The 15,685-nt window shown below is 38.5% G+C and overlaps 1 protein-coding gene across 3 annotated transcripts in view; it reads right to left on the reverse strand.

Annotated features, from left to right (window-relative positions):
• The window catches only part of LOC134217799 (uncharacterized), a 394,237-nt gene extending 379,079 nt beyond the window's left edge, over positions 1-15,158 (reverse strand). For all 3 annotated transcript variants that reach the window (XM_062696616.1, XM_062696617.1, XM_062696615.1), the window contains exon 1: positions 14,078-15,158. The gene's annotated coding sequence lies outside the window, so the exon portion shown is untranslated. The remainder of the gene's footprint in view (positions 1-14,077) is intronic.
• Positions 15,159-15,685: the final 527 nt, after the last annotated feature.

A 15,685-nucleotide genomic window follows, 5' to 3' on the forward strand; every position in this document is an offset into this window, starting at 1 on the left:
GCTAATGTATTGAGGCACGTGATTGATGATAAATTGAAGCCGCTAAGAGCAAAAATGTAAAAAAGTACGTTTTCCCATACTAATCTCCATGTAAATTTAAAACGCGATGCGGCATGCGAGGTTGCAACCAATCGAGCCCATATTTTGCACAATTGATTGGGGTCCCAAAACGATTCAGAAAAACCTTGATCTCACTTGATCGGAGGAAGTTTGCGTTTTTCCATACAACTGCGCCCCACTCTAACGTACATGTTCATGATAGCATTAGAGGCGAAAGTATAGAATTGATAGTTCCGTTAGGATACGGCAGGCATGAAGAATGTTTTTATAGAAGTCGATTTGAAAGCGAGCGGAGGGCAATATTTGTGATGGCACATATCGCACGACCTTCCTTCTGCCAAGCTCCCGTTCTTCCTCACCTACTTTCGCCTCTAATGCTATCATGAACATGTACGTCCAAGTTTGGAAGATGATATTAGCATTTCCATATCATTGTTTTTTTATGTTAACTAATAGTTTTCATAAAGCTTTTTAAAGGTAAATGATAAATGGATGATGGATCCTATTCTGTATCAAATGAGGTCGCTTTAAAATCAAGTTGACAAAGAATCAAGCGTAGTATATTTTCGAATGGAAAATATTGTAATAGGTAACTAATAATTTATATTTATATATCAAATTTCGAAAATTTTATATGGAAAATTTCTTGCACTTCAATTCTTTAATTGGAATTAAAAATTATAACTGCTATTTCTAATGACGCATTTTTATTCTAGTCATTACCGGCCTCAAGCCACTGTGCGCTGCTTAGCAACTTGCCCGACTAGGAGGCAATGTGGGATGAATAATCAGTCGGGGTGGAATTTGAAGGTCTGCTGCACTTAAATGGCACGATTCATCGCCGACTATAGAATGGTAAACTATCGCTACCTAAATACGACGAATGATCGTTTCATTGCGTACCAACTCACAACAGCTGTGAATTGCTTCCTTAAAAGCACGGATGACACCGTGCCAAGCCGATCGTGGGCCGGGTGTTGGCGAACCTTCGGTTTGTTAGTTTCCGTAAATACAGCTCGTCGGGGCACATGCTGAGGTGGGGCTTTTTGATTGGCTTCGATTTTTCTCGGTTGATGATTTAATGGCAGTTTTGTTCAATCGTAAACTTGTTTGTTGGTGGGATTGATTTGTAATTTTGATTGGTTACATTATATTGGCAGTAAAGTTGATGATTGAGTTTGATGGTCCGTCATAAATTTATGTTCAAGGTTAAAGGGTTCGTTTCTCGAAAATATCAACCGATCACAATAATGTATCTTTTCTTTATCAACACATTATAGACTAGCCAAATTGATGCTTCTGAATGAGAACTTTCCAAAATTTCTATGAGAACTGGGCCTATACTAAATATCTAGATTATTATAGAAACATTGTTAGCTCTTATACAGGTACTAAGAAAATTATAGAAAGAATAGCACTTGAAGCGCAGTTAAAACGTTAAATGATGCTTCGCTAAACCAAGAGAAAATTAATTAAACAAACCCCATCCAAAATTTGATAGGAATAGTTCTTTTTGAGTATGCTTCACTGTATTAATTACCTAGTACTGAACCTTACTTCCATCAGGTGCAACAGTGAGATTTACATGAATACAATCGCTTTACCTCATGTATTACACAGAACGCACAATCCAGTAATAAAGGCTGATGGTATTTTTGGCCAAACTAACTTAATTTGAAAAAAAAAAGATCAGCACTGCACGTTTGTGTGTTGTTTCGAAATAATATAATAAATCATCAACTACATCGGATCGATTTCCTAGCATGCTCACTGTTGAAAATACCACAAAAACAGAAAACATGCCTTCACGAAATAATTTTACAAAAATCTAGAAATTCTTCCGCCTGATCATTTAACCCAATCAAGGCTAAAACATTCCACACCGTCAACAAATATATAGTTCACTTTCCCTTGCCCCCGTATTCCCGTCCAAGTGGTGCGATATGCGCGTCCTAAATACATGATCCGGAGCGCGTGCCGCGGAAATTTTATGCCGTCGCCGCCGTCGGCCAGGCAGCAAACACTTTATTTCCAATTAATTGGCACTGAAATCCGACCCATCTGCGATAAAATGCTGATTAATTTTCATGCACTCTCTCTCGCTCATTATTGCGATCGTCCTATCTACAATCAAACTGACGTGCGTTACCGAGGGAAGAGAACGCTGCTAACAACAGGTGCCCCAATTCGCGGCGAGGACCGGCGGCCGGTGCCGGCGGTGGCCTTCCCCAAGCTTTTATAGAATACAAATTGCGTGCTCCACGTGGGCCACCACTACGGTTTGTTTGTTGCGCCGTGGAATGAGCTTTGATCAATTGGTGCTCGCGAAGTGTGGCGCAGGCTGAAAGTACCAATAATGATGGGAAGAATACGTATGCGGCAATAATGATGTTTACATTCTGCTTTTGAGATTTGGCAATGAAGCAGAATCTGTTTTTTTTATCTTCTAATGAGCAGCAACTGAATTGAGCTGAAAATAAGTCGAATACTGGCTGCTTACAAATTGTGTAATAACAGCTTAATATCGGTCCAATTATCTACAGTACCATCTCAATTTCAGTAGGAATTTGCCTGTCCGATACTTATCAATTACCAATTATTTGCTCTTCTACGAACCAGACCTTCATGAATCAGTATTCCGTGAATCAGTATCAAGACATGGAAACAAACTCAGATAACTGTCACAATCTGATTAAAGTATTTTTTAGTTCCACCTCCCAACAACAGCATAATTTTTTTCTGTGAGGCGTAGAACTGTGAATCGGTGAAATCGACTGTAAATGATTTCTACAAAAAATATTAAAAGGATAATTATCTTTACAGACAGAGTTTCGTCTTTGATCCTGCCAAATAATTGGGAGTGCATGGGTTAACTAATTAGAAGGCACGGCTCTGCAGATGGAAACTGCGAGTAGTAAAAACTCAAAGCCGGTTCCGGTTCTGAATCTCAACGCATTCTATGCGGGCTCACACAGTTGAAAATATTCAAACAAATTCCCTATGGAAATACCATAAAAAATGCGCACAAGTTTCGATGAACGTCCTGAAGAAACAAATAATCAAAAATTGCAAATAACTGAAGGTAGAAAAAAAATGAAGATTTCCAAATAATTCTGCGTGAAAAATTAAAAAAAAATCCTAGTGAAGAATAATAAAATATTCGCCATGAAATTTTTAAACAATTTCCCGTAGAAGATCCAAAGAATTGTCCGTGGATATTACGGAGATTTTTCCGCGGAAATTTCAAGAAGTTTTGTCATGGAAATTTCTAAGAATTGCTTGTGGAAGTTCTCAAGAATTTTTTGTCAATTGTATGTCGCTTTCCGAGAGCGTCTTCGACATCACAAGGTGAAACCGATGGACAAATCATTCAATCTGAAGCTCTTCCAGAGCGTCTTCGACATCACAAGTAGAAACCGATGAACAAATCATTCAATCCGACGCTCGTCCAGAGCGTCTTCGACATCAGAAGTCGAAACCGATGAGCAAATCATTCAAACTGAAGCTCTTCCAGAGCGACATTACAAGTTGAAACCGATGAGAAAAAAAATCATTTATTCCGACGCTCTTGTCGAAGGGAAGTCGAAACCGATGGAAAAATGTCTCAATCACGCTAACAGGATACCGTGGGGCATCGAAATCCGTACACTTAAGCACCTTAGTATATGAAAAAGTCATTAGAAAATAGGAATCGAATGTAAATAAAACGTTTGTCGCTAACACAGGAGCATGAAGGCTTCTAGTTTTGAAGTGTTTCGCATTTACTGACTAAAAACTACGAAAAACATGATAAAATAATGAATTAAATCAACTACTCCTGATTCGAAATCTGTCCACCGTGGACGGATTTTGAATCAAAGGATCAAAATCCGTACAGCTATTTCTTAACTAAATATTTAAATTGAAACAGCCTGATTGACTAAACTACCACTGTAAATAGTTCGATATGCACCTTGAGAAGCGATCCCTTCGATTTGTATTCCGCTTATCTTATGTAATGATTTGCAATTAGCAATTAAAACACAGTTACTTTTGGTGCAATTATGCTCTACCCGAAAACAAAATGGCGACACAAACTCCGCGTTTGGTGGGTGGAGATTTGTTTTTGATTTATGTGGTTTTAATTTCAAAGCCTTCTTTCCAATTCTATGTCCTAAAAGCTTACTGTCAAGTATCTGAACAGGATAAGATTAATTATTCCTACATTAATTACCTTTACCCTCCTTTAATTTATTGATATCTCATGAGGTGGACGGATTTCGGTGCTGTACGGATTTCGGTCCCGCACGGTACTTACAAAACAATAATTTCCGACCAGGAACAACCTGGCAGGCTCGCCAAATGTGCGGCCTTAATCCGCCGAACGAGCTATCCGTTGGTTGCTCGCTTGTGTGCTGTCTTATCGAGCGTGCAACTGCGTTGGTTGCTCGACGAGCAAAGAGGCAAAGTCATGGCCTGCTATTCAATAGTCGGATAGTATACGGATGATATTTGCATATCTGTCATCAATGCACGCTGGAAGTGGATTGCCCAATTTCTAATATATCTCACCCTCACTGGTCTCTTTGTAAATTTTGAAGAACTTGGATATTTCCAGGACAGTTGAACCGCAAAACAAAAACAACATTCATTTTACAGAGAATCAAATGCATTTCTTTAAAACTGCTCATCACAATAATATTGCCAACGCGTAAAACGACGAAGTTTTAATACCGATGTTGATTTGGGCAAATCCAAGCCAACTCTGAGCTGTCCATTCATGCCACAAAATCTTCCGCTCACTTAAAGAAGCCTTCCGGAATCCAAAAACTAAATGCATTCGCGTTTTCAAGGGCACCCTATAGATAGTGGAATATATAGATGAGCGAAGATAAATCCTCTGTCTCCAAACGAACTGTCAAACGTGTCTCCAAACGAGCATGACGTCACGATTTCAATGAAAATGTTAAGGGCTGTGACGTCATATGCGCGTGTGCACGGTCAAAAAAATCGACTCAGCCATGCTTTCGCTCATCTATAGATTCTACTATCTATAGTACAGCCTAACTTCACTAGGACGCCTTTATTTGTACTAGCTACTCAGGGAGTAGAAGGTCGAGAAGAGCCACTGTTGGAACCGGTGAAACGATGCCCTGAAGGTATTTAGAAGTAGCTGTTATGAATATGTAAGTTGATAAATCGATGAAGGTAGGAAAGATAAAGAGCTGTGCTCACCAATTTAGATCATCCAACTCGATGTTCTGTAACACGATATTTTCCATTACCCAATGAAATTCAAAATCCATTGAACCTAGAATACTGCGTTCCCTCCGTAAGGCGATATCTTCCCTTACTCGATATTCTCTAAGTCGAAGCAATTTTCAGTGTATTTTTATCTCGCTAACGTGATGTTGTCTGAAATAGTTACATGCATGGTACCTTAGCTTAGCTTGATTGACTGTACACATCGTAGTTGCTAGTCGTCATTGGCCGAGAAACAACAAATATGCACAGCTCACCAATTGCATGGCCATCTTTGGATTAGAAAACTAGTCTAACTGTATATGCTTCGGAGTTTCTTTAGCTCAAGCCCAATAACGATGCCGGCCACGTCCTTACAGTCAATTAGAATAAGGGGAGGAAAATTAGTTTGACACTCATTGCTACAAGAGACCGAGGAATCCTCTGCATCTCCGTGGGTGCCACGCGAAAGGGATATTTGTTTAGATGAGAAGCTAATCCAAAGGAAGTTGTCTTGGTAGGCGGCTAAATAATTGTTTTGTACGAAATTATATTGAAGTAATTTACTCATCCGCACAAAACAGAACCAAACATTACTTAAATCACGCGCTCTTTATGCGTCCAATGTAAAAAGACAAGTAAACACGCACTGAGGTTTTACTTTCTTTACGCTTCGCATGCTCGATGAATTGAGCAAACTAATCGCGCTTCTATCCGCTGAAACAACGCGCAATACATTTGCACGATCGAACCACTGAAAAATTACCATCACTATCCCGCGACGAATATCATTAAGGTTTATATGCGTATTATGGGCTCTGTACGAATAGTGGGCACTTTCACTGAAAGAAATGAATCACCACTCGTATCACCGCTCATTGTAAACAATTTCTATTGAAACTTTTCTGCTATTTTTATTCACGTTTTCCATATCCCTGTTCACACTACCCGAATCTAACCAGCCCACCGTAGAATGTCGTATTTTTTGGCATTTTCACTGATTTTGTCGTCGACAAGCTGACTTACACCGTTGTACATAGTACAACACCTATTAGGCGAAGCACGCTGTTTACATCACAATGCAACCGATACTTCATAAGTGATCCAGGAGCAAGCAAGCCCCAGTGGATTAAATTGCTAGTGCGATTTTCTATATGCGCTATATAGCCATCAAGTCGTTATGCTCATTGCCTCTTTTCTGATATCAGTCGAGAAACTGTCATTTTATCATTTTATCAGTCTTACTGCTGCATTCACGTATAGACAATAAGCAATAATTGTATTTCAAAGAGTCTTATTGTTTTAAATTGACGAAAATTTGTCTAGCGATTAATATCAGAACTCTATGAGCTTTTCCAGTTTCCTGATGTGTCAATTGCATAACGAGCCTTTTGATTCCAGCATGTTTGCCAACAGTTCGACAGTAATGCTTTGCTTCCCTCTTCAGTCTGATGTAGGATTCTTCCATATTTTCAAAGTTATAATAATGAAAGTAGTGCATGGAGAACTGGAGTGCGATGACCTGCAGTGAGCACATTGTGCTCATGGATCAATCATCGCCGCCTAAAATATTCCTGGGTTGAGTGCTAGGAGACCGACTAGTGCAAAGGGATTTGGTTTTACACAATTTGGATACTCTTGACCAATGTGCAGAATGCAGATTTCTATTACCATTTTAACAATGGAATGTCTTATGTCTTGGGTTCATTTTTTCCATAATGTTTTCCATAAAAATCCATTATATAAGAATGCTATATTTGTAGCACATTTAGTCATTTTGTATCCGTCGGATCGCTATTTGATTTATATAGTGAATTATGATATTTTTATTAGCATTTTTGGTGGACTAAAATTTATATGAGATGTCAGATTGAGGTCAGCACTTCAATGAACTACAGTCGCGATTCGCTGGTTGGGACATGCGCTATATAGCCACCTTGGCTCAACTAACGAATTCAGTTTTTTCGTTGGGTCGACCGACAGCCATTTGAACACGATTTCGACTTGAACATCACAAATGATGTCCAGTGATGCCCAATCTCGTTTTCCGTGTTTACATTGAATTTTGACGTACGGTTGCTTTTTAGTTGGGTCAGAACCTAGCGGAGGCCCAACTAAAAAGTGACACAAGTATTATCAATTCAGTGGAAAACCGAATTATAGCCGCTAACGAAGTTGGATTTTTCTCACAATCCATACGTTAAACCTAACTTCGGAAGTAGTGCGCTGTTTTCATTTGGTGATGCGCTATACAGCGCACCACTTCCGAAATAAGGTTTAACGTATGGATTGTGAGAAAAATCCAACTTCGTTAGCGGCTATAATTCGGTTTTCTACTGAATTGATAATATTAAAATCCCAACCAGCGAATCCCGACTATACAATAGAAACATTTCCACAAATTTTAGTAAAGACGTGGCCGGCGCTATTGTTAATTTCTAATATTATTTATTATTAAATTTGTATTATCTTCTTATTGGCATTACATCCCCACACTGGGACAGAGCCGCCTCGCAGCTTAGTGTTCATTAAGCACTTCCACAGTTATTAACTGCGAGGTTTCTAAGCCAAGTTACCATTTTTGCATTCGTATATCATGAGGCTAACACGATGATACTTTTATGCCCAGGAAAGTCGAGACAATTTCCAATACGAAAATTGCCTAGACCGGCACCGGGAATCGAACCCAGCCACCCTCAGCATGGTCTTGCTTTGTAGACGCGCGTCTTACCGCACGGCTAAGGAGGGCCAATAAATTTGTATTATGAACTTGGCTAATTAGTTACATTATCGTTTGATTACTATTCTTGAAGCTTTTCCAAATCTGTTTGAACTACATTCTCCGAGTTATGAATGATACCGCAAAAATGTCAATTATGATGCACGTGCATCACTTAAACACACTCCACATACTTTGTAGTACATATTCTAAATATTTAGAGTAGATCATGAAAACAAAAAAAAATTGAAATTTTGTATGATTTTTTTCCCCGTTTTTGGCAACATCCCCATTTTGGCAACATTAAAATCCGGTCGTGTTGACAAAATTGGTACATACTATTTATTGTGAAAAAAGCGTGCAAAAAAGTCTAGCTCACTTTTTCGGCACTTATCCTCTATCGATTTACTCGCAACAAATTTCGTTCGACGGAGAATCCTGTCTCATTGTTTCCAATTGAAAATTTGCCGGATCGGACTATGAATTTACAAGTTAGCTGTCTACATGTGCGACTCTTCAATATGAGTGACTTTTGACGATGGACAACGTCTTACTAGAAGGTACTGGGTGTCAAATCAGAATTTAAAATTGGAGACCATCACGATATCATGTAAGATTTTGAACGATAATAGCGCCTATCTCCTTCGATGGGTTATAAAGATTTATATATCGATCGACATGGAAATTCTCCAGCAATTCAGTCAGGAAATGAAGGCGTCGGTAGTACTGACGTTTGGCAGAAAGTTCAAGATTCAGAAGTGCGCATTGAAGGTAGGCGCTGCCGAGTTTGCTCTTGCGATCCAATGAACTAGATCCAGAGCCGTAGCGTGGAGTCCCGGCGCCCTTGGCGAAATGTTTTTTGAGCGCCCCTCTCTTACCAAGGAAATATAAAGCTCTATCTGGAATAAGGGCGAATGTCGCAAGAGAGGATTCTCTTCGTCGACTTCCCCTCTTTTAAATAAAAGTGACAAGCAGCTGATTTCTTTGTGGTTTATCACCTCAGAACGATAGAAAACAATGCGAACTTGCATTCTGAGGTGATAATACTGCAAAGAAATCCTCTGCTTGTCACTTTTATTTAAATGAGGGGAAGTCGATGAAGAGAATTCTCTCTTGCGACATTCGCCCTTTTACCAGATAGAGCTTGATATGTGCAATATTTCACAATCCAATAACATTTTGAATCCCACCATAAAGTTTTATAAATTTGTATTAACGAGATTTTCTTCACTATTTTTGCTCATCTTGTAGAACAGTAAGATTACAAAGTTTAGTGAATTGAAGATGCTTCATATACAGTTGACTCTTACATCTCGATGTTCTATATCTCGATATCTCTCCCTATGTCGATGGTTTCCTCGGTCCCTTCAATCTACATACATTATGGCTTTCTACATCTCGATAAGCCCCTATCTCGATAAATTCTGATCATATTTTGTTCAGGATTAACTCTCCTTATGTCGATATGTTCAAACTTTATGGCTACTAGACCATCTTTGGACAATAACAAACACATCAACAATAAGAAATGACATTTGTTTTGTTGTCGTTTTTCATATCAACGAGCGTTTTTGGATCTAGAACACATTTCAATTTTCCTTCCATTCTTCGGTCTCTCCCTATCTCGATGGTCTCTTCAATATCGAGATGTAGAGAGGCGACTGTAACAAGCAGTATATTAGGCGGTATGTCTCTGGCAAATTTTAAAATGTTGTGAACTTTCACACTAATTTGCAAAATATGGTAAGATATGTTAGGAACTTGGCAGAATCGTGGGCATTTCTGCATTCTTGTATGGAATCTGTTGGAACATCCAGGCTGAAAGATCATTAAAATTGCTGAAAGTTATTTACTTACAGCTCATAGTGTCCTAACGGCTGTTTCTTGCTCTAAATGGAAGGAACTGACGTACTTGCAAGTATATCGCAGAGAAAAGGGATTTGAAAATCGTGACAAATCATATACAAATGTCAAATTGTTGGAACAAGAAAATCCAACTCTGAAGTGGATCGGTCGATGAACGAAATCGCTATCGGATTTCAGATCAAGAAAGATACAACATAAGAATGGGTCTGTCAGTGGTTTGGAGGTACTTTGTTGGGTCAATAACATCCAACTTTGAAGTGGTCGGAATCGACATCGGAAGCAGGAAGGCCATGTGGTGAAATGAATGCTTTGATAGCACATGCCTTGGCACATGTTGTATGTATTGAGGATAAATTTTGCTAATCTACGAGAGCTTTGAGAAATGATAACCAAAGTAGTCATTTGAGGAAGGCCATTATTACTGCATATCGTAATGCCGCCAGAACAAATGTGACCATGATGATAATTTTTCGGACTAAAAGAAGTTTTTCTGAATAAAATGAGCAAATTTGTCTTAAATCTACACCATCCTTATCCTTACCCCTACCCGATATAAGTCATAAGCGCAAAAGGTCTTTTAGAATATTGGTCAACACCTGTGGCTTTTGAATATAAGTTTTCTAGACTTTTTTTAGCCCCTTGTAGCCGGTTCCAAAAGGCTCAGAGAAACCGAAATGGCAGTCAAAGTTAAGACCAAATCATTCGACTTGTTTATTTGAGATAGAAGAAAGATTTGAGTTCTTGAAATATCTCCGCCATAGACCTTCGGACTTTGTGGTCGGTTTGTTGCTATTTGGCCATGTAACGAATAAAATTGTTGGTTCCCATACCGTAGTTCTCGATTCCGGGCCAACCCGGCCAACCCCACGCTACGGCGTTGACTAGATCCATTACAAAATGTCCGATTTGTTTTTATGAATGCGCCTTTCCAAACATAGTCTTGGTTCTTCCAAAACGCACCAAGCGGCTTTTTGGCTGACTTGTGATATTTTGTTCGTATAAGGAAAGCGGAAATCATTTCATAATAATTCATAAAACAAATTGTTGTAGAATACACAGAAAAAAATAATGAAAATTACGTGACATGTAAAACAGTACAGTGTCTGATGTAAAAGTGAACTATATTTGAAGTAATCGTTTTAGTTTTTTAGACTGTTTTAGTCATGTAAGTTTAAATTTATTTTCATTAAAATTTCAATGAAATCTGCTTTATTTTTGAACGATCGTGTAATTTTAAATTGATTTATATTTAAAACTAGCCGACCCGGCAGACGTTGTCCTGCATAGTAGGCGAAAATGCGTTGTGGCGAACTGCCTATGCGAAATTTCCATACGAATCTTTAATTTAGTTTTCACGGTTTACTGAACTTTGCTAATGATTTTCGACTGAGAAAATATCATACAAACCCATCGGAAACTGCAACGAATGTAACTGCTGAAGGAATGAATAAAATCCATCCAGTCGTTTTCCAGTTATGCGGATACGAACACAGACCATTTCATTTTTATTATATAGAGACGAAGAAGAAGATAAGAAGAAGAAGAAGATTACAGCGTGTTTGTTTATTTTGCGTATATTTTTATGCTCCAAATATGTGCATAAAATAAACGTAAATTTACATAATTTTTCTGGCTATATGTGTTCTCAGTTATGTGGTTGAGGGATATCCAATTCGATGTGTGATCAATTAAATCTGCTTATCGGAAGCTTGGGCAGAAAATGTTTTTTTTGTTGGCGCTTAATGCGATTTGGCAGAACCACGGCCACATTAACAACAACCAAATGTCTGCATCTTGCGAGAAAATGTCTCTGCGAACAAATTTCCTGCAGCAGGAGCAAACTTGTCTCAAATCAACTCTTTTCCATTTAACATAGTGGTCCTAAAAAGAACTGATTCACATTTACAACCATTTACAGAAACCAAGCGATAGTTCACAGAAACCAAATTTTGCAAGAATATTTCATTTTCTGTCGACATTTAAATAACCTGAATTATCATTTAACAATTGTTATTTGTAAGCATGTTTACTGAAAAGGCACGGTTTAGTTGGAAATAATTAAAGCTCCAAAATCACAAGCGCACATCGGAGGTAGTGAAGATTTCTTCCAGAAATCTGGCTCTGGTTTTCTTGCTGTTAGTGATTGGAATTGCGCATTATTATATTTACAATCGGTTATTTTCAGAATCACAATTTTAACCAGGAAAGTTTGAGCCAAGACGAATTTTCTTCTTTACAACCTATAGAATTCAAGATATTTAAAAACTAATTTTTTACCAAAAAATTCATTTTGGTATTACCGCAATAATTTTTTACCCTATGAATCAATATGGTCGAAACTCAGGTGTGGTAAAATTCAAGTTATATCTGAGCTCTGGTCAAATTTTCAGCAAAATTGGTTCACACGCAATCGAGATCTAGATCTTCAAAGTTGACCATTTTGTATGAAAAACGGCTAGTGGGCTTTTTATTATGTCCAACAAGAAAAAGTAGCTAATTACATTTTAGAAACAATTTGATAAGCAGAAAAATATTTTAATTAACTATTAAGAGAGTTAATTCTCACTAAGTTCCATGTAAAAGTAGTGTACGAAAAAGACGAACCATTATATAATTTACAGTTGTACGCACAGGGGTGGAGCGATTTGTGACAGTTTGTGACAGGAGGGGGAGGGGGGTTGAAAATGCCGAAAAACGATGGACGTAATTTTTGAACGATCTCATTATCAAACTTGATCTGAAATTGAACTAGAGTACGAGGTTAACGATTGACAATTTGACCGAGGAAAAAACAACTCGAGCGAGATCGGGCAGGTTTGTCTAGTAGAAAATAAATTATATCCAAACATAATTGCAATTGGTGGTAGACGATTTGCGGACCCTCCGCAAACTGCGGGACTAACAACGTTTAGCCTTGGAAAGAGTTGAATGGGGGAGACTTTTATTTACGATACAAGCTACTCCGGACTTAGTCTGAAATTTTTTTTCGCAAAATACAGAAAATAAAACAAACTGCCGCACAGTAAATACTTTAATACAACTTAATAATTTTTTATTATTCATAAAATATATTACCTTTAGTGAGACAATCTTATACAAAGATCCCAACGTTTCATAAAAAATATCAGCGGTTTAGCCTGTCCTAGTTCTTAGTTGAAGAAAAAGAAAAGATTCTAACAGCCACTGCACGGCTTATCAAATGTAAAGCGGAAGGTTAAAACGTATTATTGAGAAAATGTCACTATCGATAGTATTCGGTCTAACAGCTACGTTCAATAACTAAATACTTTGTTCTTACAATAAATTCAAACACATCGAGTAGTTTTTGTTGGTATTAGGTTTTGGTTTTGAACGTTTAAAAATAATAATAAATCTTTTTTTTGTGAATTTCATCAAAATATATACATCAAAAGTATACGGTAATTATGTCACAAATTTTCTGCAATTTTGTTCCATCGTTAAATTCTCAAAATTATCGAAATTCTGAAAAACATATAATAAAAAACTCTGCTGATTGGAAATCTGTAAATTATTACTTTACTGATTTGTTTAGTGTAGGAACCTAAACCATGGAGAAACAAAATCTAATAAAAACTGAAAGTTTGCCTTTATTGCGTTTTGAGCAAGGAACTCAAATGTTATGTCCCGCGTTGTCATAGAATTCATCTGGTCACCTTATAATAATTGCAAAACATAAATCAATGTTGTTCGCTATCTTAAACGTATATGATGTACCAAATGAATGTCAAAGGAGTAATGAAATGCATTCCAGTTGGATCTGATATCATTATCGTTCACAATTGCATATTTTTCCCTATTAATGGTTTTAAGAAGCACTTTACTTGCGTATCTTGAATGTGTTGTTTTAATATAAAATCTTTTTTAACCATCCATCTTCTGATGAAAACTTGCATCAAATACAAATTGAATCGATAAATAATTTATGCAAAATAGTTGAGAGATAATAACTGTTTAATTGCTTAACCAGATACTTCGTTTAACCAGTCTGAAGGATGCACTTTCGGCTAGCATCATACTTTTGAGATACTGTTGAGATGTTTCAAAAGTGGCTCTTGACACCCACACGCGAACATCTCTATACCGAAGAGGTACGAACCAGTAGAATTGCATATCAAGAGAAATAAAGACATGGCAACAATAACTAAAAATAACTTAAAGCTAGGTTTTGTAATTGTTTGTACATATCCATACCGTTTTTGTATTATTTCTTCTGCAATGTCGACAGCAGCAGCTCCAATTTCTCGATAATCAGCAGATAAATCACTAGAATGATAATCTTCTCACTCGTACCCTATCCGTCACTGTTTCGTTGTATATATCACTGGCTTCCCTCATAAACTTGTTTTCGCAATTCCGATCCGCAACTTACGTAATTGCTTTCCCACTCTTGTCGTCACTTTATTCCACCGACATTCTTTTACGACGGGAAAGGCCACAGCGCCAACGGACACTTGGTCGCTAGCAAACACACTCGAACGGATGTATAACAGCCCAAGCAACAACACTGCGAAGCCGGTCTTTTGACGTTCTCGGCTCACTTCCTAGACTTAATGACACTCGTCAACAACACCGCTTTGCCAGACTGGGCACCGGTTCTAAAGGTCGATTATACACTTGCACACTTCAACTCTCATCCAAGAATCGTAGCTCTAACGCCCGCCAACCGGAAATGGTACTTCGTCACTCTGCCGCTAATTGATCGCCGCCAAAAGCACCATGAATCGGCAAACAAAATTCAAACCTTTGGAAGCCTCTCAGCGATGAAAACAAAATCAAAAGCCTGTCTAACAGTGATGGAGAGGCAAAAACACTTGTTCAATTAGCAATCACAAATACTCCATCGATCTCTGGAACGTACGCAATCTCTTTTGCCATTAAAACACTCAAATCCGGCTTCGATTCACACACCACTGACTGGCTCGCCCCAATCGATAGACGAAAAAGCTCAAAATCCGCATCCACGAAAGTGACTTCAGCAGGGATCAGGCGACGAACCCGGTCAAACTGCTAAATTGCTGTGTGATCTATGCGATCTTGCACTTCTAGCTGCTTCGTTACGAAAGTCGCGCTTTCCGCAACCAGAAACTGCGCAATTCTACTACACACGCCAACTGCACCGCACTATGCGCACTGAGTTGATACTCTGAGCCGCGCGCGCTCGCACACACAGGTGAAAATGAATACCGAGTTTGGTAAAAGGAAAAGAAACACACGCCGCGAGAACGATCGCAGGAAGACCGGCCGTGATCCAACGTTGCGTACGCGTCCAAGTCTCGAAGAGAACTGATCGCTGAGCGTATCGGCTGGGTGGATGGAATGTAAACAGAAACCCTACGAGTCGGTGGATGCGCGCCAGCAAGCCTCGATCAAGTGGCTTACCATGTGTTGGTGAAAGATTTGGCGGGCGAAAAGCTTTGGGAAGCTTTGATGAATCGAGTCCAGGATTGTTTAAGCGAAAAGCGCTGATAGTTAAGCTCAAGTTTATTGGCGTAGCTTAGGCTCATTTCCAATGCGTGTGGTAGTGGTACCGATGGGCGAAAATTGGGGGTTAATCCATAAAAAAAGAAATAGTAGGGTAATGTCTACAGTTGTGGGCCACCCTGCTTAACTTTTGCAACTTGACAGATACGGCAAATATGAGCAATGTCCGTCTTGCAGTTTAACAACACACAAAATCAGAACCATTACCGAAGCGTGCACACGCATAGCAAACAAACAAAATCGTGCTCGTGCTTTCGTGTTACTTGTTTTTTTTTTCAAGTGTCATAAAACGAAGCATAACATTGGAAAGGTTAAGAA

This window comes from Armigeres subalbatus, chromosome 2 (genome assembly GCF_024139115.2).
Source record: "Armigeres subalbatus isolate Guangzhou_Male chromosome 2, GZ_Asu_2, whole genome shotgun sequence".
NCBI lineage: Eukaryota > Metazoa > Arthropoda > Insecta > Diptera > Culicidae > Armigeres > Armigeres subalbatus.